The sequence below is a fragment of the Neofelis nebulosa genome, chromosome 2, assembly GCF_028018385.1.
Source record: "Neofelis nebulosa isolate mNeoNeb1 chromosome 2, mNeoNeb1.pri, whole genome shotgun sequence".
In the NCBI taxonomy this organism is placed as follows: domain Eukaryota; kingdom Metazoa; phylum Chordata; class Mammalia; order Carnivora; family Felidae; genus Neofelis; species Neofelis nebulosa.
In genome coordinates this window covers 99,224,058-99,251,946 of record NC_080783.1, presented here as the reverse complement: position 1 = coordinate 99,251,946, position 27,889 = coordinate 99,224,058, and positions in this window count along the sequence as shown.

Sequence of the window (27,889 nt, the reverse complement as noted above, 5' to 3'; positions counted from 1 at the left end):
TAGGATCATACTACTAAAGTGGATCATAAGGTCCAGCTTATCCACTTGTTTAAAGATGAGAAGCTATTTGTCTACAAAGAAGCACAATGCCTAGCAAGTAAGTTCTAGGATCATTGAATACATCACGAGAGCATTTAAAAGTAGGAATTGCCTATTTCTAACCAATGGAACTTATATTTTAAGGCAGTGTAACATTAAACCATAGCCAAAAGATAGTAATCAGAAAATATGGCATAGAAGGGACATCCCTGACTTACGCACACAGTATTCAGAATATGTTAGGACTCTCTTGTCTTCATTCATTGGAATGCACCAAGCTCACCTTTTATAAAAATGTTTGTTTATTTTTTGAGGGGGGAGGCAGAGGATTCAAACCGGGCACTGTGCCAACAATAGCAAGCCCAATGCAGGGCTTGACTCTCAGTCACCAAGAGATCATGACCTGAGCTGAAGTTGGACAGTTAACCAACTGAGCCACCCAGGCAGCTGGGAATGTACCATGCTCACCTTTCTAAGTGCATGCTGGAAACATGCAGAAGCTGGTTACGCAGTTCCACTTGTTTTCTGAGATTCATTCAGACCATAGGTCACTCCAAAGGGTCTTGATCTCAACTTTCCAAGTTTCCCTTCAATTTTTCTAAGGTCTCCTGACTGATTGAGTTTTGTTCTCCTGACATAGTTTAATCAAGTCTTCTACAGAGGCTGTTACTTACTTTATGACTTTATATGTTCTGTGTATAGCAAGAAGCAGCCGATCCCTCGATCTCTCTGTATTACTACTGCTGCATAGTAAACTACCTCAAAAGGTAATGACTAAAAATACAACATTTATTTCACACACTTTCTGAGGTCAGGTATTTGAAAGAGGCACAGCTGGGTGGTTCTGGCTTAGAGTCTCTCATGATGTTGCCATCAAGGTATTGAATGGAGCTGTAGTCATTGAAGGTTTGCCTGGGGCTAGAAGATCCACTTCCAAGACAGTTCACTCACATAGCTCTTGGTACAAGACCTTAGTTCCTTTACACATGGGCTTCTTTTTTATGATATAGTAGCTGGCTTCCTTCAGAGAGACCAATGAAGGATTACCAGAGAGAAAGAGAGGGGAGACAAGAGCAGGGGGTGGGGGAGCTACAGTGTCTCCAATACCTAATCTTTGAAGTAACATACCATCACTTCTATCATATTCTTTTGACTACACAGACCAACTTTAATCCAATACTTTAACACAGGGACCAACTTAATACAATGATACATACTGAGGGGAATATATAAAAATGTAGTCACCAGAAAACGGGATCATCAAGTGTTTTCTGGGAACGTGACAGCCATATACCTTCAGTGGGTTCAGAAATCCTACTGCACAGGCCACCCAATTCCCTGATCCAATTCCCATTGCCCTGTGACATAAGTGGGAATGGAAATCTCTACCAGGGATTTTTCTTTCAATCGTATCAAAATATACATGAAGAATGCATCCATATTTTCTGAAAACCATGGTGGAGTTGAGTAAAAAAAAAATCAATCTTCATAAGAGGCAAAACTGTGAACTTTCAGTTGTGTTATACCAGTAGATAAAAAGCAGAGTTGTAATTATGAAACCATTTAATTATAATACAAATGACACATCAAAATGCATTAAAAATGTAAGATGATCTATTCTTGAGATATGAAAGAAAGAATGACCGGGGCACCTAGGTGGCTCACTGGGTTAAGCATCCAACTCATGGTTTCGGTTCAGGTCAGGATCTTGCGGTTCATGAGTTTGAGTCTTGCATGGGGCTCTGCACTGGCAGTGCTTAGGATTCTTTCTTTCTGCCTCTCCCCTGCTCTCTCCCTCTCTCAAAATAAGTAAACTTAAAAAAAAAAAAGAATGACTAACTTATTTCTTTCTCTATTTTGGTATTTTTCAAATTTAAAATAATACATTTTTGTAATAAAATTAAATAAATAAAAAATAAAAGACTAAGTGGATAAAGGAGCTTTCTTTAAACTATAAATATATTATCATTAGGCCCATATGATAAGAAAATTTGCTAGTATCCAGGATTCCTAACCATAAGATATATGAAGAGTGGGAGGGAAAAAGGAATAGTGAGGTATAATATCTTTAAAAAATAATGAAAGCTAGAAGATGAAACACATTTAAAAAAAAGAATTGTTTATCTGGAAAAGAAAGTAAAAGAATCATACAAGTGTGCATTAACAGAAAGAGGTGACAGTTTGACACCTTCTAAGCTGGATACTCAAGCAGACTAAGGTTTTGTGACACCATAAATGGAGCTTTGATTAGATGCCTAAGACCATCATGTTAGACTGAACCCAAGAGGAATAGTGATACATCTTCAAAGAAAAGAAACAAGGCTCAAATGTTGACTGAGGACCCACATCCAGGCTCAGGTGAGAGATTTTGACTGAATTTAGTATCTGCAACACTCAGAACTTTGCATAGAATAAAGTCTATCTTTGGTAAAAGTCTATGATTCTTGTTCACTAGTTTACTTTCATTTCTCAGGGAAAACAACCAGTTTCGCTAAAGAAAGCTTTGGTTGGCTCCTGGGTACCAGTGGTGAAGCTGCGTGGTAACTCTTGAGTGTTTTATGTCTGATCATTAGGCTAATGGTGACTATGTTAATGATTAAGAGCAAAGTCACAAAGTTTGACTCACTCTGCAGGACTATAATTGAATATTTTAGAAGCACATTACACCTACCCTCATGTTAAAAATGCCCCACTTTTAGGTTTCAGTACAAAATCTAGATGTCCCCACATAGGATGTGATTCTCCAGAAAAGGACATTTATAAGAATATGAAATACAATATAACATAAAACATATAGTATATGAAATCAACTATATAAGCAGTGAAACAAATCACAGTGAAATTATAAATATCTAAATAATGGTGAAGATGTAAAAACTAAACCAAAATCTGTAAGACAGAACTATATTTCTACCTATAAAATAGAAGTATATTTTGAAAAGGTCTGCCACTGCCTCTCCTGAAGGGGTTGGAATGTGACTTCCGGTTCATAGACAGCAAAGAGGTATATTGAGATTGAACTTACTGAAAAATTGTTGCTGGTTCAATTCTACTAGTGTCTTTGAAGTCTTATTCATAATATGAGCTCTTTTACCTGCATAACTTACCATAAACTTACTTAGATTGTTTTATTTCTACTAACTAACCTTAGTATCTTCCTTTTCTGACAGAGGTTTTCAACTAACCATCACTCAGTTGGGCAGTTACTGATATGCACCAAAGAATCTCTACTAGGGCTGACTAGTTTAGGCCCAGTATGGCAGCTTAGAAGGGTCATTTCTGGTGACTTTTCTGCATATCAGTTATAACCGAGATACTGTATCTACACAAAGGCAGCTCAACTATACTCACTTGAAAGAGACATCAACCAAGGATCTGACCCATTACCTGAAGAGGTGGTTGGGGAAGATGGGGCATGCTGTCTTCATAATGCTGGTCTAGATAAATTTTGTTTTCCCAATAGCTCCATAATTGAAAGAAAGCAGGAATGTCATTTCTGAGTTCCAACAATATGGTAGACATCTTTATACATGCTTGACTTTCATTATATTACTTGATCCTTAAAACCCTGTGTGATATTAGTATGACCATGTATTTTTCCCTGAAGAAATTAATGCTCATAAATTAGTAACATAATAAATATGCCATAATCCAAACCCAAGCTTGCCAGCCCCCGAAGTTCACTCTTCCCTCATGACACCATGCTGTTTGTTCAAGCCAAGTAACTTTGCCTCTCCTCTGATGACTTTTTGATTTGCCTCTCCAACTTGGCTTATGGTACACACATGCACACACACACATACACACACACATACACTGTTTATTAGTTAGCTAAGCATTATTTTTTTTTAGTACCTGTTATTTGATTCTTTGCCAACCAGCCACAAAACAAACTGTTTGACTGAATTTTTCATATTGCATCTAGTTTGCTAAATGATAAGGGACATGTAATAATAAAATAATGTCCCAGAGGACATTTTCACATTTTACTTGCTGTTTCTCTTTTAAAATTTCCATCGTTAAAAGTGCCAAACAGTTACAGGCTCTAGATATAATAGCCTCAGCTGCAAATAAAAGAACCATCTTTATGGATGGAAGGTGTGAAAAGGACTATTACATCAGTCTCTCAGCTACTCTCCCACAGAACGCTGTAGTATGTTCAAATAAATGAGGGCAGCAGTTAATAAATTGGTCTTTTAAGATTGCATAAGACTTTCCATATCTGGATTTCATATCATTTTAGAGGCAAGTAAGTATTAATTTATTTTTTCTTTTCCCCTAATTTTTCATATGGACAAATTTAGGCACAGAGGAGGTAATGAACTTGGCAGAGGGTCAGGAGAAAGACACTGATGGAAAATGGGCACATACTACAGGATGCTGATTTTAGTGCTTCTCTCTTGCATTTCTCCTAATGGAAGCACAGCCAGTCTGTTACACTTTTATTTTATGGTTCACTGAACAGCCGCAATAACAAATTTTAAATACCTATCAAATGTCATAAAATGTCATTTAATATTGTTCTTGGTTTGTAAAGGGAAAATGAAAACTGATAAAGTTCATGTGTATTTTGTGCTGGTTCAATACCCTAAATACCATACTATGAGACTTTCAACAAATATATAGTCAATTTTAGTAATATGGTAATATTAAATAAGAGTGTGCTACATTTTTTCAAGAGAAAGCAGTCATATTAAAAAGGGTTCTTTTAATGATGCTCTAAACAATGTCTCTGGCTGCAACATGGCATAGGTTCAGTTGATAATAAAAATTGCCTTTGAACAGAGTACTCTAAATTTTTACAAGACTCCAATTCTCCTGTGCAATTATGGAATTTGAAATGTAATTCTCCCCGGAACCATAAAAGAATTAGACCAGAGAAACGCTGTTAAGAATAAGGCAAGATAAAAAGGAACTGCTTCAAAGATCCTTTTTATTTTGCTATTTCTTGTTGTCATGTTGTATTCCAAGCCACCATGTTGTTATGGAAAAAGACAACGAGAAAATCCACTTTAGGCAATTGAACATTTCTAAAATGTTGACTCAGGGATTTTCCCCCCTCTGGCTAATTACATATTAATTCACTATGGTCAGATGTCTGTGAAATACACAAGGAATTTCCAGAGGGATAGGTGATCAGACAATGTACGACTGTGTACCAAATGTTTATTATGAACCCAGCACTGTGTTAGGCACTAGAGTCATACAAACGGTGTATAAGCTACAAACGGTGTATAAGAACTGAGAATTGCTAATTCAAACTTGATTTCTATTATCTATTTCACATCCAATTAATTACTTAGTCCTATGGATTCCACATCCTTAATAATCTCTCATATGTGCCCATTCTAGAACATCTCTAGTACCATTATTAACAACTATCAAAGTAAGTCCCTAGCTACAAGTCTCCAACGTTGTCCACTTTAGTTCACATTTAATTTTTTTTTAATCTTAATTGAGAGAGAGAGAGAGAGAGAGAGGGAGAGAGAGCACAAGTTAGGGGAGAGGCACAGAGGCAGAGAATCTTAAGCAGTCTACATGCTCAATGCAGAGTCCAAAACAGGACTCAATCCCAAGATCTTGGGATCATGACCTGAGCCAAAATCAAGAGTTGGATACTCACTGCCTGAGCCACGCTGATGCCCCTATGCTTTAATTTATTCTGAGGAGTATTTTGGAAATAACGTGGCAATGATAACCTTCCTGTACTTCTAACTATTTCAGAGTCTTTATATTTGAAAAAAAAATAATCTTTATTTTTGAGAGAGAGAGAGAGAGCAAGCGAGAGAGGGGGAGGGGTAGAGAGAGAGGGGGAGACAGAATCCAAAGCAGGCTCCAGGCTCTGACCTGTCAGCACAGCACATGGAACTCAAATCCACAGTGAGATCATGACCTGAGCCAAAGTCGGAGGCTCAACCAATTGAGCCACCTAGGTGCCCCAGATCCCTTTTCTATATAAACTCTTAGCTTAGGTACTTATGTCTGATACTGTACCCAATGGTTATGCGGTCTTTCATGAGACATGTTGTATCTTTAAAGATGATGATCTTGTTTTACTCGTCTTTTAGATTATTTTTTTAAGTTTATTTACTTTGTGAGCAAGAAAGTATGTGTATGTGTGTGGCAGAGGGACTGAGAGAGAAGGAGAGAGAGAATCCTAAGCTGACTCTGCTCTTGTCAGCACAGAGCCTGATGCAGGACTTGAACTCACAGACTGTGAGTTCATGACCTGAGCTGAAATCGAGAGTCAGATGCTTAACCAATTGAGCCACATAGGCATCATCTTTTAGATTTTTGACTTAAAATGACTCTGGTACATGGTTGTCAATTCGACAAAGGGATATTTATGGAATAAATGAATAAACTCAAAATAGAACGTACATTAATTCCATCCTATTTATTCTTCACTCTAAATTATACCCAATGGTATCTGATTTGGTAGTATTGATTTCTAACATTTTTAAACTAAATGTTATGCTTCAACTATTAATCATACGTTTAATAATCCTATGCTTCATCAACTATAAGATAAGACATCATAAATGGTAAGACATACTCCCTCCACAAAGATGTTCAAATTTTGGGGAGTGGAGAGAATGTGTGTATTAAATCAATGAAATAAAATTTCTTGAGGTTTTTCCATGTGCTTAGTCTGTGCTGTTCTATTTTATACTCATAATTCTTTTAATCCTCACAACAATCCTACAAAAAGGGCACTTTATTATTTTCATTTTAAAACGTTTTTATTTTTATTTATTTTTACTTAAGAGAGAGACAGCATGAGCGAGTGAGAAGGGCAGAGAGAGAGGGAGAATCTTAAGCAGGCTCTGCACTCGGTGGAGAGCCCAACATGGGGCTCGATGTCACAACCCTGGGATCATGACCTGAGCTGAAATCCAGAGTTGGACACTCAAACAACTGAGCCACCCAGGTCCCCCATTTTCATTTTAAAAAGTAGTAAGATTAGTTCAAAGCAATGTAGGTAATTTTCCCAAGGTTACACAAATTTTAAGTGGCAATGCTAGGATTTAAGTCTCTATCTTAATCTGAATGTATGTTCTACTGTCTGAAACAGTCATGATATTCCTTTATTTAACTCATCACTAAGAGGAAACCAAAAATGGATGTATATATATATTACTAACCTTCATTGTATATTTTCTGGATATATCATACACAGACACACATGTAGAAACACAAATAGAGAATTTCTAAACAATGTGGGAGATATCTTTCTTTAAATATTATCTATTAAGAAATAAAATTAGCTTTGCATGTAAATTATACATCTTGAAAAAAATAAATAACTCAGGAATTTAAAAAACAAAACAAACAAACAAACAAACAAAAGCACTGAGAAATGAGTAGTATTCTGCACTGTTAATGACATCCCACACTTAAGGGCAGGTGCCTCCACACAAATGTCATCTTATTACAAATACATTATATACATATTTTACATTTTAAGATGAGAGTAGAAAATAAGTCTACCCAAATACTGAAGTGTGAATAATGCAACAAAAATAAAATTCTAAATTTTATCATGCTGCAGTGGAATTGAATCAATAAGCTGTTGAAATCAATATCATGGATTACGAAAATAATTTAACTCTTCTGGCTTGCTTTTAAGGGGTTTCAGGAGATCTAGGATCTCTGACATTAGAAAAAAGTACATACCTGAATCATTTTTGTCCTTTCTGATTGCTAACTGCTCCCCATTCTTCTATAAACACGCATGCACATGGGTAACACAAGTGTGCATGCACACATACACACATTTTCCACGCCCGATTACGGTTATCCATGTCTTAGTGTCAATCCTCTGGAAAACTACAGTTGAAGATAAACTTTGTCCAACTCATTTCTTTTTTATCAAGGTCCCCAGATGTTCAATGCTACTGTGCTATACCTGGCCAACCAAGACTCCTTTGTCCCTCCCCCTTCCCAAAGTTTGCTTTCTACCTGAAAACCACCATACAATTGATGGATTCAGAGTCCATTCTTGCATGGCTGCTCTCTCCTAGAGATAACTAGATCATCTCCCTGAACTGATAATATTTCAACAAAATATTCCTTTCAGTCACTTTTTATTTTTAACCAAGGATAAAGCTGGGCCAAGTCAAAATTATAAGGAAAACAAACTGCATCTTCGAAATCCAAAAATTTTAGACCTGATCCTTTATTCTTGTTCAGTAGAACTTCCTTTCTCTTCTCATCATTTAATAGCTTTCTTAGTCTCCCCAGAACTTTTTCAAAACTGGATCTCATATACATACATATTTTAGCAAAACAAACAGGGTAAAATATAACAGTTGAGTTGATGCCTACAGCTTTTTTCAGCAAAGATACTCTGGGTTTAATTTACTAGAATATGTTCTTGATGAGGCAGGATCACCAACTAGGTTTCTAATATAGGGAAGAATACATAAGAATATAGGTACTCCTATAACTCTGTTTATTTACTTTCGTTGATAATGTAACTATTAATACAGCATCCTTTATTAAACAGCCCAGAAATTACTTCCCTTATGAATCCTACCTAATCCTCCTTTCTGACCCATGGCATCTTGTTCCCTTCTCTGTCATGGGTCTTTTATTCCTACATATATATGCTTACCAATTCACCTGGATTGTGGATTCCTCATATGCAGAGACTAGAGCTGGTTCACTTCAATAGGCCAAGAATGCAAGAGACGCTCATCATTAGTCTCCTTTTCCCCCCAGCTTTCCACACTAATCCAGTCATTTAGCCTATTGGTGCCTAAGCAGAAGGGAAAACACTATTTTTTAGCACAGAATCTTCTGGGAAGTTTTTCCAACCAAGCACAGGCTTGATGTTTTTGTCATATTTCCTGCAAGAAGGTATGGCCTTCTCCACCTCCTTGGATGAATCACTACTGTCTGAGTCACTAGACAGGGCAGCAATAAGGAATATGTTCTAATCCTTAGGTGCATCTAGGTATGAAAAATAGAGGAGAATCATTGCTCTGACACCTTTGAATCACATGTAAGTCTTTTAATGGACTGTGCCTCTGTGACTTTCCCCATGCTAAGCCCCATCCTCTTATTCATTTGACTAATTCCTACCAGCCCTTCACACTGAAGATCAATGATGACCTCTTCCATGAAGACTTCTAAGATCTCATTTTGCTTATTGATACATATTTCTCAGGATTCTACAAGTATCCTCCGTTTACAGCCATTACAACACATGATCTGTTTACTCTAATTGTTCATTTTATTCTCTGTCCCACCCACTAAATTATAAGCACCTTGAGTTGGAGTACCATGTTTTTAATACTTCTATCACAACACCCTATCATAGTATAACAAGCAAATAATATTCATATAATAAATGATTGCTGATAGATGAATAAAAGAGTGAATTAAATTCAACCTTGAACTGGGTACTGTAGAAAATAAAATAGAATTGCATAACATGTTCTTCCCTGTGAATTTCTTTGAGGTGATATGACTGACACATAGGAATAGAGAGTGGCATAATATATTATACTATAAAGTGCTAAATTTATCATCTTTGGGTGTTCAAGGGGAGAAAAAATGTTTTTGATAGAATTAGAAGAAAATGTTTTGTTATCAAAAAATGCCTTAATGGGAATAGGAAACTGTGACAGGTTAGAATTAATAGACAAGGAAGATCATTCTGCAAAGATGGGAGACTGCATATTCCCAGGTGTTTGTAGGAATGACTTAGTATCTGTGCAATAGAGCCATGCCAAAAAAAAAAAAAAAAAAAAAAAAAAAAAAAAAAAAGGCAGAAGTTTGGGACATGGCAATAGTCAGAGAAACGGGAAAGGCCTGATCCCTCATTATCACTTTCTGGCATATAAAAGAGATAATAATTCATTCAACTGAAATACCCAGTTCTCAGGGATTCCTACTAGGATTTTGAGGCAGATGATGGGTTGAATCTCTTAAAATGTATTTTATCAGAATGGGCAAAACTTATAGACTAATATTAAAGATAAAATGTTCAAAGTCAAGGTTTGGGTTTAAAAATTACCATTGAACAAGAATCCAGTCTTTGGTTTTTAAACAAAGGAGATATGTCCAAATAAAAATACCCAAATCAAGTGGACAATATGGTTTATAAGTAATTGAATTACCAAAGAAATCCTATATGTTTCAAAGACAGACCTGTTAATATTTAACTTCTAAGTTAATAACTACCTCCTGTGACCATACCAAAAAAGGCCTGCCATGGAAGTACAGTTTCCAAGTAGTTTTTCCTAAAGTTCTCAGGTGTGGCCAAAAAGAATAATCTTCAGAAGTACTACAGAGGACATATGGGGAAGACATAAAGGATGACCAGTCATGCAACTGGAAGGGCTGGAGCCAGTCAACGTTTCCTCCTCACTGTCCAATAATATACCATATTTCCCTCAAACAGGGACAAAGTTATGGCGATTACTGTTTCCCTTCCCTACATGGGAATATTGACTCATGTTTTACTGTTTGTTTCTTCACCAACACTGTGTAACAGGTGTCTGGGGAATGGTTAAATATAGGTATTTTGCTCATATATTGCAAAATAATGAGTGTCCATCTATATATTGTTCAAATAATACACATTACAGACACACCTCAAATTTAGGGCAGGTTGAAGTAGTTGGACATAACTTTGAGTTCTCTACACTTTGAAAGAGTGAATGCATGTGTGACATATGAATTAAATCAGATAGGGAAGCTTTGGAATGTTTTTTGGAGGGTGAGTGTGTGTTATATATTTAGCAAACAAGTACTTGACTACAGTAGCTACATTCTTTCCTTTCTCATGCCCTTCTAGGAATGGCATAACAAAGGAATAAAAAGCCCTTCTAGGAATGGCATAACAAAGGAATAAAAAGCCCACACAGGTGGGCATGTAATTTAAGACAAAATAATTCAAGGCCCAATGCTATCTACCATAAGGATGAGGCTAATGTTAAGACATGTGACTCAAGTAGGGTCAATCAGAGTTAGCATCTTAGTTTTTCTGATGGGGCTAACAGGTTAAATTCCATCTTTTGGAATCATGGAGAGTGAGAATTGAAAGGAACTTAGAAGCAAAGATAAGAAATAGAGAGAAGGAGTAAATCCTTGGGTTATTATGTTCTCATTTTTAGTTCTTTCAGTCTATGGGTCTATCCTTGTTTTAGCATTCTTTTCTTTGATTTTGTGAGGTACTATAGGTTTATTAATAAATTACTATATTTTGTTTTGTTGCTGCTTTAAAAAGTCCAAACAATAGAGAACATTACAAACGTATCTCAAACCGTTTAAAACAGGCATTACTGGGGCGCCTGGGTGGCTTGGTCAGTTAAGCTTCTGACTTCAGCTCAGGTCATGATCTCACACTTTGTCAGTTTGCTCCCCATGTCGGACTCTGAGCTGATAGCTCAGAGCCTGGAGCCTGCTTTGGATTCTGTGTGTCCCTTTCTCTCTGCCCCTCCCCTGCTCACACTCTGTGAATGTCTCTCTCTCTCTCTCTCTCAAAAATAAGTACACATTTAAAAAATTTAAAAAATAAAATAGATGTTATTATTTTTATCTGCAAAATGGATAAGGAAATTGATAATCAGTAAAGGTAGATAACTTTCCAAAGTCACTTGGCTCAGTAGTTTTAGAATTGGGAAGTAAGATCTTATGAAACTTTCTATTATAGAAAGAACAAGAATGACATGATCCTCTCAACAGATGCAGAGAAAGCATGTGGCAAAATACAACACCCTTTCTTGATAAAAACCCTCAAGAGTCGTAGGATCACACCTCAAGATCATAAAAGCCATATATGAAGACCCACCGCTAATATCATCCTCAATGGGGAAAAACTGAGAGCTTTCCCCCTAAGGTCAGGAACAAGACAGGGATGTCCACTCTTGCCACTGTTATTCAACATAGTATTGGAAGTCCTAGTCTCAGCAGTCAGACAACACAAAGGAATGAAAAGCATCCAAATTGCCCAGGAGGAAGTCAAACTTTCACTCTTTGCAGACAACATGATACTCTGTATGGAAAACCCAAAATATTCCACCAAAAAAATGCTATAACTGATCCATGAATTCAGCAAAGTCACAGGATATAAAATTAATGCACAGAAATCAGTTGCATTTCTATACATCAATAATAAAGCAACAGAAAGAGAAATCAAGGAATCCATCCCATTTAAAATCGCACCAAAACCATAAAATACCTAGGAATAAACCTAACCAAAGAGGTGAAAAATGTGTACACTGGAAACTATGGAAAGTTTATGAAAGAAATTGAAGAAGACACATGCAAAAAAATGGAAAAAAAAGTATTCCATGCTCCTGGATTGGAAGAACACATATTGTTAAAATGTCGATACCACTCAAAGCAATCTGCATAGTCAATGCAATCCCTAACAAAATAACACCAGTTTTCAACTTTAATTTTTTTTTTTTTAATTTTTATATATGAGGGGAGGAGAGTGGCGGAGAGAGAGGAAGACACAGAATCTGAAGCAGGCTCCAGGCTGTGAGCTGTCAGCACAGAGCCCAACGTGGGGCTCAAAACCACAGACGGCGAGATCATGACCTGAGCCGAAGTTGGATACTTAACTGACTATGCCACCCAGGCACCCCAACACCAGAATTCTTCACAGAACTAGAACAAAGTATCCTAAAATTTCTGTGGAACCAGAAAACACCCTGAATACCAAAGCAATCCTTAAAAAGACAACCAAAACTTGAGGCATCACAATCCCAGACTTTAAGATGTATTATAAAACTGTAATCATCAATATACAGTGTGGTACTGGCACAAAAACAAACAGGCAGATCAATGGAACAGACAGAATAGTGAACCCAGAAATAGATCCAGAAACGTATAGGCAACTAACCTTTGACAAAGCAGGAAAGAATATCCAATGGAATAAAAACAGTCTCATCAGCAAATGGTGCTGGGAAAAGTAGACAGAGACATGCAGAAAAATGAACCTGTACCACTTTCTTACACCATACACAAAAATAAGCTCAAAGTGGATGAAAGACCTGAACATAAGATAGGAAGTCATCAAAATCCTAGAGGAAAAAGCAGGCAGAAACCTCTTTGACCTTGGCCACAGCAACTTCTTATTCAACACGTCTTCAGAGGCAAGGGAAACCAAAGTAAAAATGAACTAATGGGACCTCATTAAAATAACCTTCTGCACAGAGAAGGAAACAATCAGCAAAACCAAAAAGCAAACAACAGAGTGAGAGAAGATATCTGTAAATGACATATCAGATAAAGGGTTAGTATCCAAAATCTGTAAAGAACTTATCAAACTCAACACCCAAAAAACAAATAATCCAGTGAAGGAATGGGCAAAAGACATGAATAGACACTTCTCCAAAGAAGACATCCAGATGGCCAACTGACACATGAAAAAATGCTCAACATCATTCATCGTCAGGGAAATACAAATCAAAACTACAATGAGATACCAACTCACACCAGTCAGAATGGCTAACATTAATAACTCAACCAACGGCAGCTGTTGGCGAGGATGCAGAGAAAGAGGATCTTTTTTCCACTGCTGGTGGGAATACCAACTGGTGCAGCCACTCTGGAAAACAGTATGGAGGTTCCCCAAAAAATTAAAAATAGGATTACCCTACATCCCAGCAATTGCACTACTCTGTATTTATCCAAGGGGTACAGGTGTGCTGTTTTCAAACGGTCCATGCACCTCAATGTTTATAGCAGTACTATTGACAATAGCCAAAGTATGGGAAGAGCCCAAATATCCATCAATGGATGAATGGGTAAAGAAGATGTGGTATATATATACAATGGAGTATTACTTGGCAATCAAAAAGAAGGAAATCTTGTGAATTGCAACTATGTGGATGGAACTAGAGGGCATTGTGCTAAACAAAATTAGTCAGAGAAAGACAAATATCCTATGACTTCACTCATATGAGGAATTTAAGATACAAAACAGATGAACATAAGGGAAGGGAAACAAAAATAATATAAAAACAAGGAGGGGGACAAAACATAAGAGACTCAAATACAGAGAACAAACAGAGGGTTGCTGGAGGGGTTATGGGAGTGGGGATGGGTTACATGGGTAAGGAGCATTAAGGAAGACACTTGTTGGGATAAGCACTGGGTGTTATACATAGGGGATGAATCACTGAAATCTACTCCTGAAATCATTGGTGCACTATATGCTAACTAACTTGGATGTAAATTAAAAAATAAATTAATTAAAACAAAGAATTTAGTTGTAGACTTAAAATTACTTTCATACCACCACTTAGAAAATTTTCAGGGATGTAAATATGTCAAAAAATGTATGATTTACTGAAAAATAGAGTAAAAGAAAAAGGATATTTACTTTACCAATATATGGTTCTTGCATGGGCAGAAAATTATCACGTTTCTTTGAATTTTGAAATTTTCTATTTATTAATAATATGACTTAAGAAACATTATAAAAACATGCTTAATAAAAATATAGTCCCTAATTGCTTAAAATTTTTGATGGTAACTGCAGTAAAAATATCTCTAAAGAAAACAAAAACAAAAACATGCCCTTTTATTTTTATTTTTTATTTCTTTTAACGTTTATTTATTTTTGAGACAGAGAGAGACAGAGCATGAATAAGGGAGGGTCAGAGAGAGAGGGAGGCACAGAATCTGAAACAGGCTCCAGGCTCTGAGCTGTCAGCACAGAGCAGGACGCAGGGCTCAAACTCACGGACCACGAGATCATGACCTGAGCCGAAGCTGGACCCTTAACAGACTGAGCCACCCAGGAGCCCCCAAAATATGCCCTTTTAATACACTCACCAGGAAATTCTTGGTGACCTTGATAGGTACACTGCTTTGTAAGGAGAGGTTCACTAGTTAAGAATTCAATCACAGTCAGCCATGACCACTGACTGGGTTTCTGTGGGCTTCCTTAGGTAGAGTCTGATCCATTTTACAAAAATATTAAGCATGTTAAAAACATAGCAGAAATTAGTAAAAAACTATGCCTACACACATGAAGCCAATATGTTAGCACAGATTTCTCATGATGGAAGAGATGGTAAGTCCTCTTTGATTCACCTATTGAAAAGGATGATCATTTTCTATCCAACACCCCCTTTCCTTTGTGGAACAGGTAACCTAGTGTCTGAAGCAAGCTGAACTCCACCAGCAAAATGTGGTGAACAGGAGAAGAGAAACACAGGACCCAGCTGCTGGCACCTGGGTAAGACCAAAGACTTGCTGGATGTTTGATATCCTCTAGTGCAGTCAAGATTCCTACCCAATCAGAGCCCTTTAGCAAAGTACTGAGGAAGGCAGCCACCCTGGTGTGTGAACATTGTGAAAGCAGCCCAGGAGGAGAGAAAGAAAACACTTTCATGTGCTGACCTCATCCTATTTTTCCCCTTTTGTCTTTGCTTTAGCCTCTGCCTTTTATATTTCTCTCTGTACTACAGGATCCACTTCTTTCTAAACTTTGAACGCCATATGAACATGTCACACGGAGAGCCATAGTGAAGTACAGGTAGAGTGAAATCAATGCCCTGAACTTTCATTTCTCATAAAGTGGTCAGAGGGTGAAAAGGAAAGTCCCTGAGAGCTCTCTCTCTATGTAACTGCCAGGAAGGTCCACTTGACTTTTAACTCCCACGGGACTCAGCTCAGGGTTACCTGAGAAATAAAATACATTAAAACCAACTTAAGCTGGGAATAGACTAAGAAAAAATCAAATGCTATTAATAATTTACAGGGTTCTGGGACAAGGATTCTCTGCCCAGGGTGGTCAGAGGAGATCTGGGGCAGCCGGAATCTTTGAACCTATTATCACGGCTACAAGTAGCTTTCCTACACAAATATGAGCATTTTGTATTTGTGTCATGACACAGAAATACTAGCGCTGGTCACCTCTCACCTAGGCAGTGGGTTTGAACATTTCATGAGGGGACTTTGGGAAGTAAGAGAATCTCTGAGGTCCAGGAGAATAAATATTGAAAGATGGGATGTCACTGCTACAGGGGGCTGGTGTTTTGGACTCTCTGCAGGCCAAGGTAGCAGCAGCAGAGAGTCTAAGATAGGAGAAAACCTGCATTCTCATGAAAGAGCAGGATGAAGTCAGTCAAGCAGGGACCACATTAGAACTTCACTCATACTCACTGTGCCTATTACATTGTTAATAGTGATGCAGGAAGGAACAAAAACATTCTTTAAAAGACACAGAGTGTTGAACAGTTCATCCCTAGAGAAGGATGGACCTGTATATGGATTCTATATCCATCAGTTGTTAAATAGCTACATGATAACAAAGACCACTCTGGTTTTGCCTACCCATATATTCTTAGTGCTCAGCACAGTACTTGCCACACTATAGGCACTAAATAAATATTGCCAATTAAAGAAAATACATACAAAGGAAAAAATAAAATAGGAAGAATTCATCTTACGTTGAGTCATTTACTTGACATCTCATAATCTCGGTGTCCTCATCTGCAACAGGGGGGAAACTACGGCACCTCAGTAAGGAGGGTCTAAGAGGATTCAAGGAGAAAGAATATATATAATTGTACTTAGTACCATGTTTAGTCCATAAGACACACTTGGTAAATGCTAGCTATTGCAGTGATAAACAAAGCTTTAGACATTCAGGACACTTTAGCTTTCCAAACGGAAACCCTGACTAAAGAATGAAAACATGAGTCATACATAACCTGGAGAGTGAAGGTGGTTTTACTACAGGATGAACAGAGATAGCATGTAATATATAAATGCCCTTTGTACTTGTTCCACAAGTAACATAAATATCCCCTGGGAAGATGGTATCATAAAGAAGGCTAAAATTTCCCAACTTAAATTTTATATAGACTTTTACTTAGTGAGGGAAAAAGTATACCCAATTTTAAGGGCATATCCAATACTATTTGAAAGCAGTATAATAATAATAATAATAATAATAATAATAATAATAATAATAGAATAACTACAACAACAATCTGACAATTGCAATTTAGAATCGACTGCTGGGTAAAAACATCTAGAACTGTGGGCTTAGGCAAAGTACAAGAAAATAATCTTCTACAATTAAATAGTTGAGAGTGGTTACCACATCCTGGAAGTATTATCAGATATAAAAGAAAAAAAATGGAAGGATCAAAAGTAAACTCAAATATCATGAACCACAGAATGTCAGGGTTGAATGAGTCTCTAAAACCATGTCTCCAATTTCCAGCTGGCACCTGAATCCTGAAAAGATGAATGCCAGTCCATAGTCTTTTTTTAAGTTTATTTTTTTGAGAGAGAGACAGAGAGAGAGAGAGAGAGGGAGAGATAATAGGGGAGGAGCAGAGAGAGAGGCAGAGAGAGAATCTGCACTGTCAATGTGGAGCCCAATGTGCATCTCCAACCCACAAACCGTGAGATCATGACCTGACCCGAAGCCAAGAGTCAAATGCTTAAATGACAGAGCCACCCAAGTGCCCCCAGTCTGAAGTCTTTCAGGATGATTTGGATTTGGCTAGATGGAAGAACAGGTCTAGAAGTATCTTACTTTTCAGAGAAAGACCAGGAAAGAGAGCAAGAGTAAAAAAGAGAGAAAGAAAGAACTAAGAGTCCCACTGACTGTTCTAGGAAATGCTGTCAATTATACCATGCTGGAAATGAGTACAACAAGACCTAGGACTTGAATCTTAGTTTTCAGCACTCCTACTGAAGAAATGGGGCTGGGTCATAGAGAAATGCTTTACGTCATCTCTTCTAAGTTTTGCCACTGGGCAAAAACCAGGTCAGGTGTTTGCTAAATTTGCCAGACTGTCCATAGTTGGAAATAATGTAATCTTCCCTAAGCACCATAGTGCTATTTATCTGTTCTTATGATTTCAACATAATGCCACGGCTCTGTCTCACAACACAGATTGTAACAGGGACATAAAATAAAGCAAATTAATTGTTTCTCATAATAATAATGTTAGATGACAAAGAAATAAAAATAGGCTATCTTCTTTCCAAAGCATTTTAAAACCCTAACATTGAGTCATGCTCAGTCTACTCTGATCTAGCATAGACTTCACAAAATGTATTCTTTCAGAGCATTTGTTGTTGTTATTAATGCACAGATATTCCCTGCTGTTGCATAACAGTCAGCCCATGCAGAGCCTCCCTTTTTCCCACTGGAGGCAATTCTTTTAAAGGGCCTTTCAGAAATCAGGAATACAGTCAGAACAATAAGCATCTCTGAACTAGATCTTACTTAATGAAAAGTAATTGTTATTTTGTTCCTCATGCCAACTTATCTGGTCCCCATGAAATAGATGGGTATTATTTTAGGAGAAGAAAATATCAAGAACAGATGAGAATGTCCATAAGAAAAAGCAAATGAAATCTGCAAGTGATTACAGAGTGACAGATTTCCTATTACACTCCAGATTCTTGGTGTCGAAGAATCAAAATGGAGCAAAAGAGTCATTGGGAATGTGGGACTGATCTATACATTAGACTGTAATGGACTTTGCACTAGGCAGTCTGATGGTGTTTTCCAAAAAGCTGTAATAGAGTAATTCAAAGAATGCAAAATGCTTGGCTGATATGACTGAACCCTGGAAAGACTTCCATTACTATGTAGCAGTCAAAATTCATCTCTTCTCCAAGTTCCTTTAATGTAAGGGCCATGTCTTAGTCATATCTGCTTTTCCGGGACTTAGCACAGTGTCTGGTCTATAGTTTAATGAAAATGTAGTTGACTGGCCCCAAAATGTATGTTTGAATTGCCTTTGTAAACAATCTCTAAGGGAATGGATTTAACAAATTAAAAAAATCAGTTTGCTTTATTTTTTTCAGGGCTATATTTATCAGTACTTCATATTTTGTACCCTATACTTAAAAAGAATTATTTCACTGCATTCAAATAATACCAAATGTATTTTGGTTTGCACTAATGTTTTTACACACATTTTTATTCAACTGACCACTTATTCTAAGAAACGAAGAAATGCATCATTAGCTTTTAAAAAGAAAGACAAAATATTGAATTCTTAAAAGCTAAGGATTTCAAGAATAAAATTAGACTTCTTAGACAGAGTATATAATGTGGAACGAGAGTGGGTATTTCAATCTTCAATTTCAAGCCATTATTTCAATCTTTTCACAAACCTTTTATAACACAGGACCCAGGTGTACAAAACGGGATGAGATAGTTTTGATGGCAAACACACAGGAGATCAAAAAGGTCAGAAAGTAACTGTAGGCTGGAGTGATCACAAAATTATGGAAACCATGAAATAATGTTGTATGAATTTCCCAAAAGAGACATCAGTGACAAAAATATTGAAAGTTCTTATTAAAACCTGCATGTTATCACTCTCCCTCATTTTAGATGTAGATGCTAATATTCATAATATTCATAATATTTTTTTGCCTGGACACTGATGTTACAGTATTTAGAAGATGTCCTCAAATATAAGCTTCAAGAGAAAGTTCCATAAAATATAAAGTACAGATGTGCCAACAGATGTGTTCTAGGTGAGTGGGCAAATGGATGTCCATCAATTACATCCTATTTTAAATAGGAGAGTTATTTTTCAAAAATACCTGTGGAGAATCCTGTCATGACTGCAGAGTCATTTCCTATATCCTACCACTTGTCAACATATTTCAATATGTTGGGCTTACTTGGCTAGGGGTAATCTACACTAACGCTCCAGCTCTTGTTCCGTGACAGACACTATAACAGAAATTAACTTCTCAATTCTTAAAAAAAAAAAAAAAAGGATTGTACAATATGAGAGTGTGAAGCATTCTTGCAATCAGCTAGAGAGCCTGAAGGTGGGATTTCATAATCCTTCTTAAAAATGTATTCTAGCAGATGTATCTCCAAAAAGCAATTTACGATGTATTATCTAAAGTCCTCCTATTGTCCTAAACATTACTGGAAGTAAGACTGACAGCTTCCTCTTCTTCACTCCCACAAACTCAGAAATAAAATATACATAGGCGCACACACACACACACACACACACACCCCTTCATCAACTCAGTAGTAGTTAGGTAGTGCTTTAATTTCTGCAATACTAGCTAATAATCTACAATCATGAACTATACTACCTATGACATATTGCAGGGGTCATGGGACAAATGTGGCCAACCATCTGTTTTTTTGTAAATAAAGCCTTACTGCAGTAAAGCTATGATCACCTGTTGATATATTGTCTATGCTATTACAATGGCAGAATTGAGCAGATGCCACCATGACCATATGAGTCATAGAGTCTAAAATATTTACTATCTTTTCCTTACAGCTGGTTTGTTAACTCATAACCTATAAGTGTCATAATGCATCAAGAATTTATGATAACTTATAGACATAAAACTGAGTATTTCTTCATTAAAATGATACAAAAAAAATTCTGTAGTAGGAACACCTAGGGTTTGTTTTCAATCTAATTTTTGGCAAAGTTGCATCAATTATCTCTTAATACTATACCACCAATTACATACAGCGTTTTGCCATTGCAGAGTAAATCATGTCTATTCACATTTCAGTGTGTCAGGTATGGGCAGTTTCTTTTCTGTGTGTGTATGTATATTTATAATATATAGTCACAACTACTTAGTTAACTATTTCTAATTTACAGATAAGTAAAAAGAGGCCCAGATGGTTAATAAAAATTACCTGTTGACACACAACTAGAATGTGGGGAATTGTGATTTGAATCCAGATCCTCTAGCTTTAAAATCTAAGTTATTCCTAGTAATAGAATAAAGACTTTCTTATTTTTTTAAATTAATTAATTATTGCCTTTTTTTTTTTTAAGCTTTCTAGGAAGTTAATTGGGCAAAATGCAGAGGCAACTCACATCCTAGATTTACTCACTGGCCCAAAAGGCTTCTAATATTTAGTTCTAAATAAATACTATAATATGAACAAGAAGAGTCTAAAACATAGCAGTTAGTACCATTACAATAACAGCCAGGCCTTTTAGAGAACAATTACTCTATTATCATACTAGGTAGAAAAGGAATAATTCCACAGACCATTTATGGTTCTCCCTGGAAGTGTTCTCTGCACTGGAAGCCAAGATGTTTTTTCACATTGTAACAACAGATCTCAGCTCCGCCTCTCTGTATTTCAATTTCTGCTCCAAGCAAATACAATTTAGAATTCTCATTTGAGGTGTTCACAAATAAAATGCTTTGAAACGACTGCCCGGCATTAGAGTTTCATGAACCACTGGGGTGTAATCAGACCTTGTTTGAAAACCACATTCCAGCTCTGTGTACAATATTACCATGGCCACTGCTACTCAGGAAATCTATGCTCTAAACCAAAATGAGGGTCTCAGATTGTTGGAGGACAGAAATGGGTTTCTAACCATAAACAACCTGCTGAGAAAAGACTTCTTGTACAGAGACGCGTCCATGTGCCGATCCAAATGAAAATATAAGGAATTGCCTAAATGATTACTTTTATCCTGAAGAGTTCATTTCCTTAGAAATCATATCATCATGATAAATTTGAGAGTAAATATAGATAAGAAAAGGCAATTACCATTTTACTAATGTCTAGCCCAAATTATAGAAAGTTTGCTAGTAATGTTTAATCAATTTTCTGCATGGGTATTTAATAGTTATTAAGTCCACCAATATTTATTGAGCTTACTGAGTGCTCATCATGTGTGATGCCTGGAGATTCATATATTAAAAAAAAATAGATGCTGCCCTCAAGGGCTTCTGTAAATAATAATTACAATATAGGAGCAGAAATGAAATGAAGACATGGGGGAAGAGAAGAGAGAAGAAAGAACCATTCGCTAGCAAACATGCAGACCTGATCAACCAACATCTTCAGTTGGCAAAGGAGAAGAATCCAGAGTTAGTACAGCCCCAAATTTTTCCCATGGCTGTAACATAGAACTCGTATGGGAATATAGGACTAGTGTGAAAACAATTTTCAGGAAGAATGAAACAGAATGACAATAACAACAAAAAAGTAAAAATTCACTCAGATATTTGGAAATTGGATCTAATCCAGAAATAGTAAGACAAGCACAGGCTTTATAACATATTCATGATTTTATCATAAATGAGAAGTTAGTCATCACCAAAACGTGTTTTTTTTTTCTTTTCTAATTTTCCTGCCTACTAGTTGGAAGTGAAAAAGGATTTCCCTTCATTGTAATTAAGCCATTTGTTTAATTCTTAGTCTCAAGCAGAAGGGCTTAGTAAGTAAAATGATAACTGACTGTAGCAAAAACCTAATCAATATAATGTGATTCATTCATCATGGCATGGTTTATTACAAATGCGAAGATACAGGAAGTGAAACACTCCATATCTTTCATTTTAGGAAGCTTTCACTTTCACTTTATAAATCACATGTAAAAATACTGGTGGCTGGGTGTGCCTTCTGCAAAATGTTACTTTATCTTCCTCACATAAATAACCACCCTCATGAATCTCAATCAGGCTAGAGTTGTTGCAATGATCATCAGATTAAACATGCCTTCATTTGTTCCAAAATAAAAACAGATCTATTTTACCACAATATATTACAAATTCATCTAATGTACTCCAAATTCTTATCTGCAGTTTGTATAGAAATAAACATGATACTCCTTTAACTATATTGATTTACTAAGAAGACAAACACTGCCATTGTCATTTAGCAGCTGTTAATGGCAGGTATGTTTTTAACACCTTTATTTTTAGTTTCTTCATCTATACAATGTAGGGGATAATTTAGTAGCTTGTGATGACTGAGTGGCATAATCTGTGCATGAGGTCACTAGCATAATATGCAGTGCAGAATAGGAGATCAATAAAAGTTATTTTTCTATTAGAAGAAACGCCATAAGATCCATGCCAACCCTCTAGTAACTTAGCATTTATTTCCTTGGTTTCATTCATCCAAAAATAAAGATGGAGGTCAATCGTCATTTTCTGCAGAAGAAATTCAAATCCAGTTAGTATAAAAAGACTTGAATACAGAGGGAGGTGCTACCCAAATGTGCAATAACAATTCCATATTTTACTTTTTTAAATGTATGCCAGAATGATGTTAATAATTAATAGTCTTGCCTAGACAACTATTTTCAAGGTGCAATATGTAGCATGTGATAAAGTTCAAACACCCATTTTTGATCATTACCAAACAACAGGTTGAGAGGTCAGCTGAGGGGGTGGTAGGAGGCAGAGAAGCCAGGACAAGATTATATTGTTCAGTTAGATGACAGACTGTAAGACTCTAAGATAGCCGACTGGAACCAGATGAAGATGAATATAAACTCCAGTCCTGCCATTCAAACTGTGTGGCCTTGAGTGAAGTACCACTTTTCTCTAAGCCTCAGTTAAGTGGGTATAATAAACAAGGTCAGGTCTTTGATGTTTGATATTTAAAGTGTTCTGTCCTGGGAGGTTCGGAATACCTAGTAAATATATTTTTCAAGTGTATTTAATTATGAGAAGGTTATAATGGGTCAATATCAAGAGAATGGTCCATTTTGTTGGATCTAGTCCTATGAGACAGATGTATACACAGAGATAGTCTTGGAACCTTTTTACTCAAATTTTGGTCCAATTTAAAAGAAGTGACAAAAGCTGCAAAACTTGTTGGGAATGCTGAATCTTAGGTCTCATTTCAGTCATAAGAATTGGAAACATAACAGAAATTTTAGCAAGATTTTCAGGTAATTTGGATGCACAATGAACTTGTAGAAGCACTGATCTAGAGATGCTTTTAATGTTAATTGTTTCATGAGTGACGGCTATGACACAGTGTGTGTGTGTGTGTGTGTGTGTGTGTGTGTGTGTAAATAATTATGTATAAAATGTCATATACCCAGTGCACCAGTATTTGATTAGTTGCAGTGAAATCCTTTATAACTAGCAATTCTCACCATAAAACAGGTAAAATTGGCATGCTAAGTAGTTTTAGTTGTTATCTGCAGAAGTAGCCAATGTCTTACAGAGAAGTAAAAATGTTTGATGATATTAATCAGAAAATAAAAAGTAAAAATTAAAATTATTGAGCATTGCCATTCCATAGGATAAGATTAACTATCTCTCTTTTTTGTTTATTTATTTTGAGAGACAGAGAGAGCAGAGGAGGGGCAGAGAGAGAGGGAGAGAGAATCCCAGGCAGGCTTCATGCTGTCAGAGTAGAGCCCAATGTGGGGCTCAAATTCACGAACTGTGAGATCACGACACCAGCCCAAACCAAGAGTTGGGTGCTTAACTAACCGAGCCACCCAGTCACCCCTAATCTCTTTATATACCATTTCTTGTCTTTGAAGGTCAGCACTGTCTTAAAGGGCTCTCCAAGACAACTTATATCACAGTCACAGAGGCCAATTAAAAGTGCTAATTCTCAGATACCAAATCCCCAAATATGGTTAATCAGAATTCTTACCAACTGAGAGTCAGAAGATGAGTTTCTTAGGATTAAGACTCTCAATCTAGAAGACTCTCAAATGACTCTCTTAGGATTAAGAGTCAGAACATGAGTTCATACTCATGTTTTCTCTTTTAGAAGGATGGTTAAAAAAATATTAATGACTGGGGCCAAACTTCAAAAATTCTAATTTAATTTATTTGAGTGTGGGTTGCATACTTGGCATTTTTTTAAAAGCTCCCCAGGCAATTCTAATGTGAAGCCAATATTACAAACCCCTTGTTTTCAATAGAGTTAATCCTCATGATTAGTATGAAGAATATCTCCATCAAGTTGTCGCCTCCTGACTGAACTGTAAACCCTGACGCTAGGTTAGAAGGACAGATTGCACAGTAGGATCACAGCATATACGTGGCTCTTTATATCCAAACATTTATTAGTCACAATCTTAAAGTCCTGATATTGGTCAGGACTCATAATACAAAAATATTTGCTATATAACTGATGATTTATCAAATCAATCCCTATTCAAACAGTTCTCCTGGCTACCACTGACAGCTATCTCTTCCCATTTTGTTATTAAAAAAAAATGTATCAGATGTTTTAAAATCCACGTGCAACTGGGTCAGCTTATGGAACTTCACATTTCTGCAAATGATCTGGGATTTCACATAAGTGATGTTGAAGAACCACATGCAAAGCCATTGGCAAATGAGTTTCCAACAGAGATAGATCAGTTAGCAGGAAGAGATCTGGGAAGCTGATATGGGAGGATCATAAAAAGACAGTTCCAAAGAGAATTACTTGAATTTCAAAAGATTAGGTGAGGTCCTTGGGAAAACTGCTGATGTACCAAAGATTTATATAAAAAGGACCCTGCTTATGAACATGGTGCAGAAATCATCCCGAGTGAAGGATTCTGCTAACTTTAAACTTAGAAAAATATGCTGAAAAATTGAATTTTTTTTAGTTTCCAATAATCATACACAGTTGCTACTATAACCTAAAGTTGATAATAAACTAAAATTAATTGCTTTAAAAAATTTTAGTTCCATATTTTCTAGAAGAAATTTCAAAGAGCACACTATACAATATGTGGTCTGAAATCTGATATTGCATTTTACTCGATCAACTGTCCTTGAAAATAACAACTTTTCTATAGTTTTCTTTCCTCCATGGTATCTATCACAACAAGAGATATCTAAAGTCCAGAATCATTGCCAGAACAAAGCCATTTAAAAATTTATTACCTGCCAGGATGGGATCTTCCTTGCCAATACCAGCATGACTTGTTTATTTAAGAAAATAACAAAGTTGAAAAGCTACACTGCACAGATGGATCCTGTTACATACACTTGTTTATTGTAAAAGAAGGTTTTTAGTCAAAACCTTAAAATACTTTTCCCTTTGCTCTGAGAATTTCACTTGTGGTAAAATACAATAATCTAAAATATATTACGTCATTCAATGGGACATTGTTAATTGTGGTAAAAATGAGAAATCCATGTAAATGTATCATATTAGGAACGCTTCAGTGAAGTAAACACATTCAGTTAATTGAATATTCTAAATCTATAAAAAATACTGTTATGAAGAGTTTACAAACATCAGAGAATACTTATGTTTTAATGATAGGTGAAATGAACAGGATATACATTATCTTTTCAGTATAGTTTTAATTGAATTATAAAAACACACACATAACAAAAAACGCAACAGTGTATGTAAAACTTTTAATAGTATAGTGAGTCAGGATCATAAAAGTCATTTTTCTTCCACTTAAAATTTCCTTACATACTTCTAATTTTTTTAAATTATTTTTTATTTATTTTTTAAAGAGACAAAGACAGAGCATGAGCAGGGGAGGGGCAGAGAGAGAGGGAAACCCAGAATCCGAAGCAAGCTCCAGGCTGTGAGCTGTCAGCACAGAGCCCAAAGTGGGGCTTGAACTCACGAATCAAACCACAAACTCATGACCTGAGCCAAAGTCAGACGCTTAACTGACCGAGCCACCAAGGCGACCCTCAAATTTTTTAACATATTCCATGAAATTATTAGAAAAATAAAATAAAATAACTTGCAATTTAAACTTCACACTAATGCAAAACACTTTTTCTCAGTTTTATAAGTCTAACTAATTCATTAGGATTCTTTGTTTCCTGACAGATTACAGTGGAATATAACTGCCATTCAAGAAATTCAAGTTCAAGTATTCATAGGTTCTAGTACTGACATGCAATAAATTCACTAATGAACTTGCTTTTAATTAATATTTTAAAAATATGATCTAGGGGCGCCTGGGTGGCGCAGTCGGTTAAGCGTCCGACTTCAGCCAGGTCACGATCTCGCGGTCCGTGAGTTCGAGCCCCGCGTCGGGCTCTGGGCTGATGGCTCGGAGCCTGGAGCCTGTTTCCGATTCTGTGTCTCCCTCTCTCTCTCTGCCCCTCCCCCGTTCATGCTCTGTCTCTCTCTGTCCCAAAAAAAAAAATAAATAAAAAAACGTTGAAAAAAAAATTTAAAAAAAAAAAAAAAAAAAAATATGATCTAAATTTTTTGTAGCTAAATGAATGCATTCGATAGAATAGAAAAAAATGTTATATGTATGAAAATCGATGTTTTTAATATGACACTGGAAAAAGATAACAAAAATAGAAACCAAACCACTAGTCACCAAATCTTCCCTATTGGACAAGTACTGAGTGGCAAATGCATGGCCTCAGTTTTTTCCTAGCACAGTCAGTTACCGTTATCTATCAAACTGAACCTACATGTGAATTACAAACTATTTCCCCATCCTATACACTATATGGAGCTATGGAAGGGGAACAGATTTAAAATCAACAACACACTTCAGACTTGCAGGCTAGGTTGGGGGTAGAGAGGATGTGTTGACTGACACAGGAACTTACAAGGTGTAATATGTCAAGCAAATTAAGTGGCATACTGAGAAAGAGAATGTTACATCTATCTTCTTACCCTTTGTACCCGCCTAATATAATACTTAAATCACAGTACTAAGCCAGTAGCAGATGGCTAATAATTCACTGAACAGCAGGTAATACAATAGAAAGATGTTATTGGAACTGGGAGGACCCTAGAACACAGGGGAGGGCTAATATCATTCTTTTTGACATCACTGTTGGGAATATCCCAGTACTAGGAATAAATGTAATTAAGAAAGAATCTGCATATGGAGAAAAGGTCTCAATATTTTTGTGAGAGTATGGACTGGTAGATATTTCACAGAGCATTTAACAACAAGCACTAATAAATTATTTGTGGAGAGCTGCTATAAATTACAAGAAGTAACACATGCAGTTCCCAGAATCAAACAATCTCCCACAAATCCCCATGATAATTTTTGTGTTAGAAGAAAAAGAGTACAAAAAGTGTAACAAGAAAGGTCAACTGGGAAAGATATGGATTCTCACTAGCTTACAAATTGAGTCTTCCAGAAAGCAATCAGCATGACATCCTCCCCATTTCTTTGCC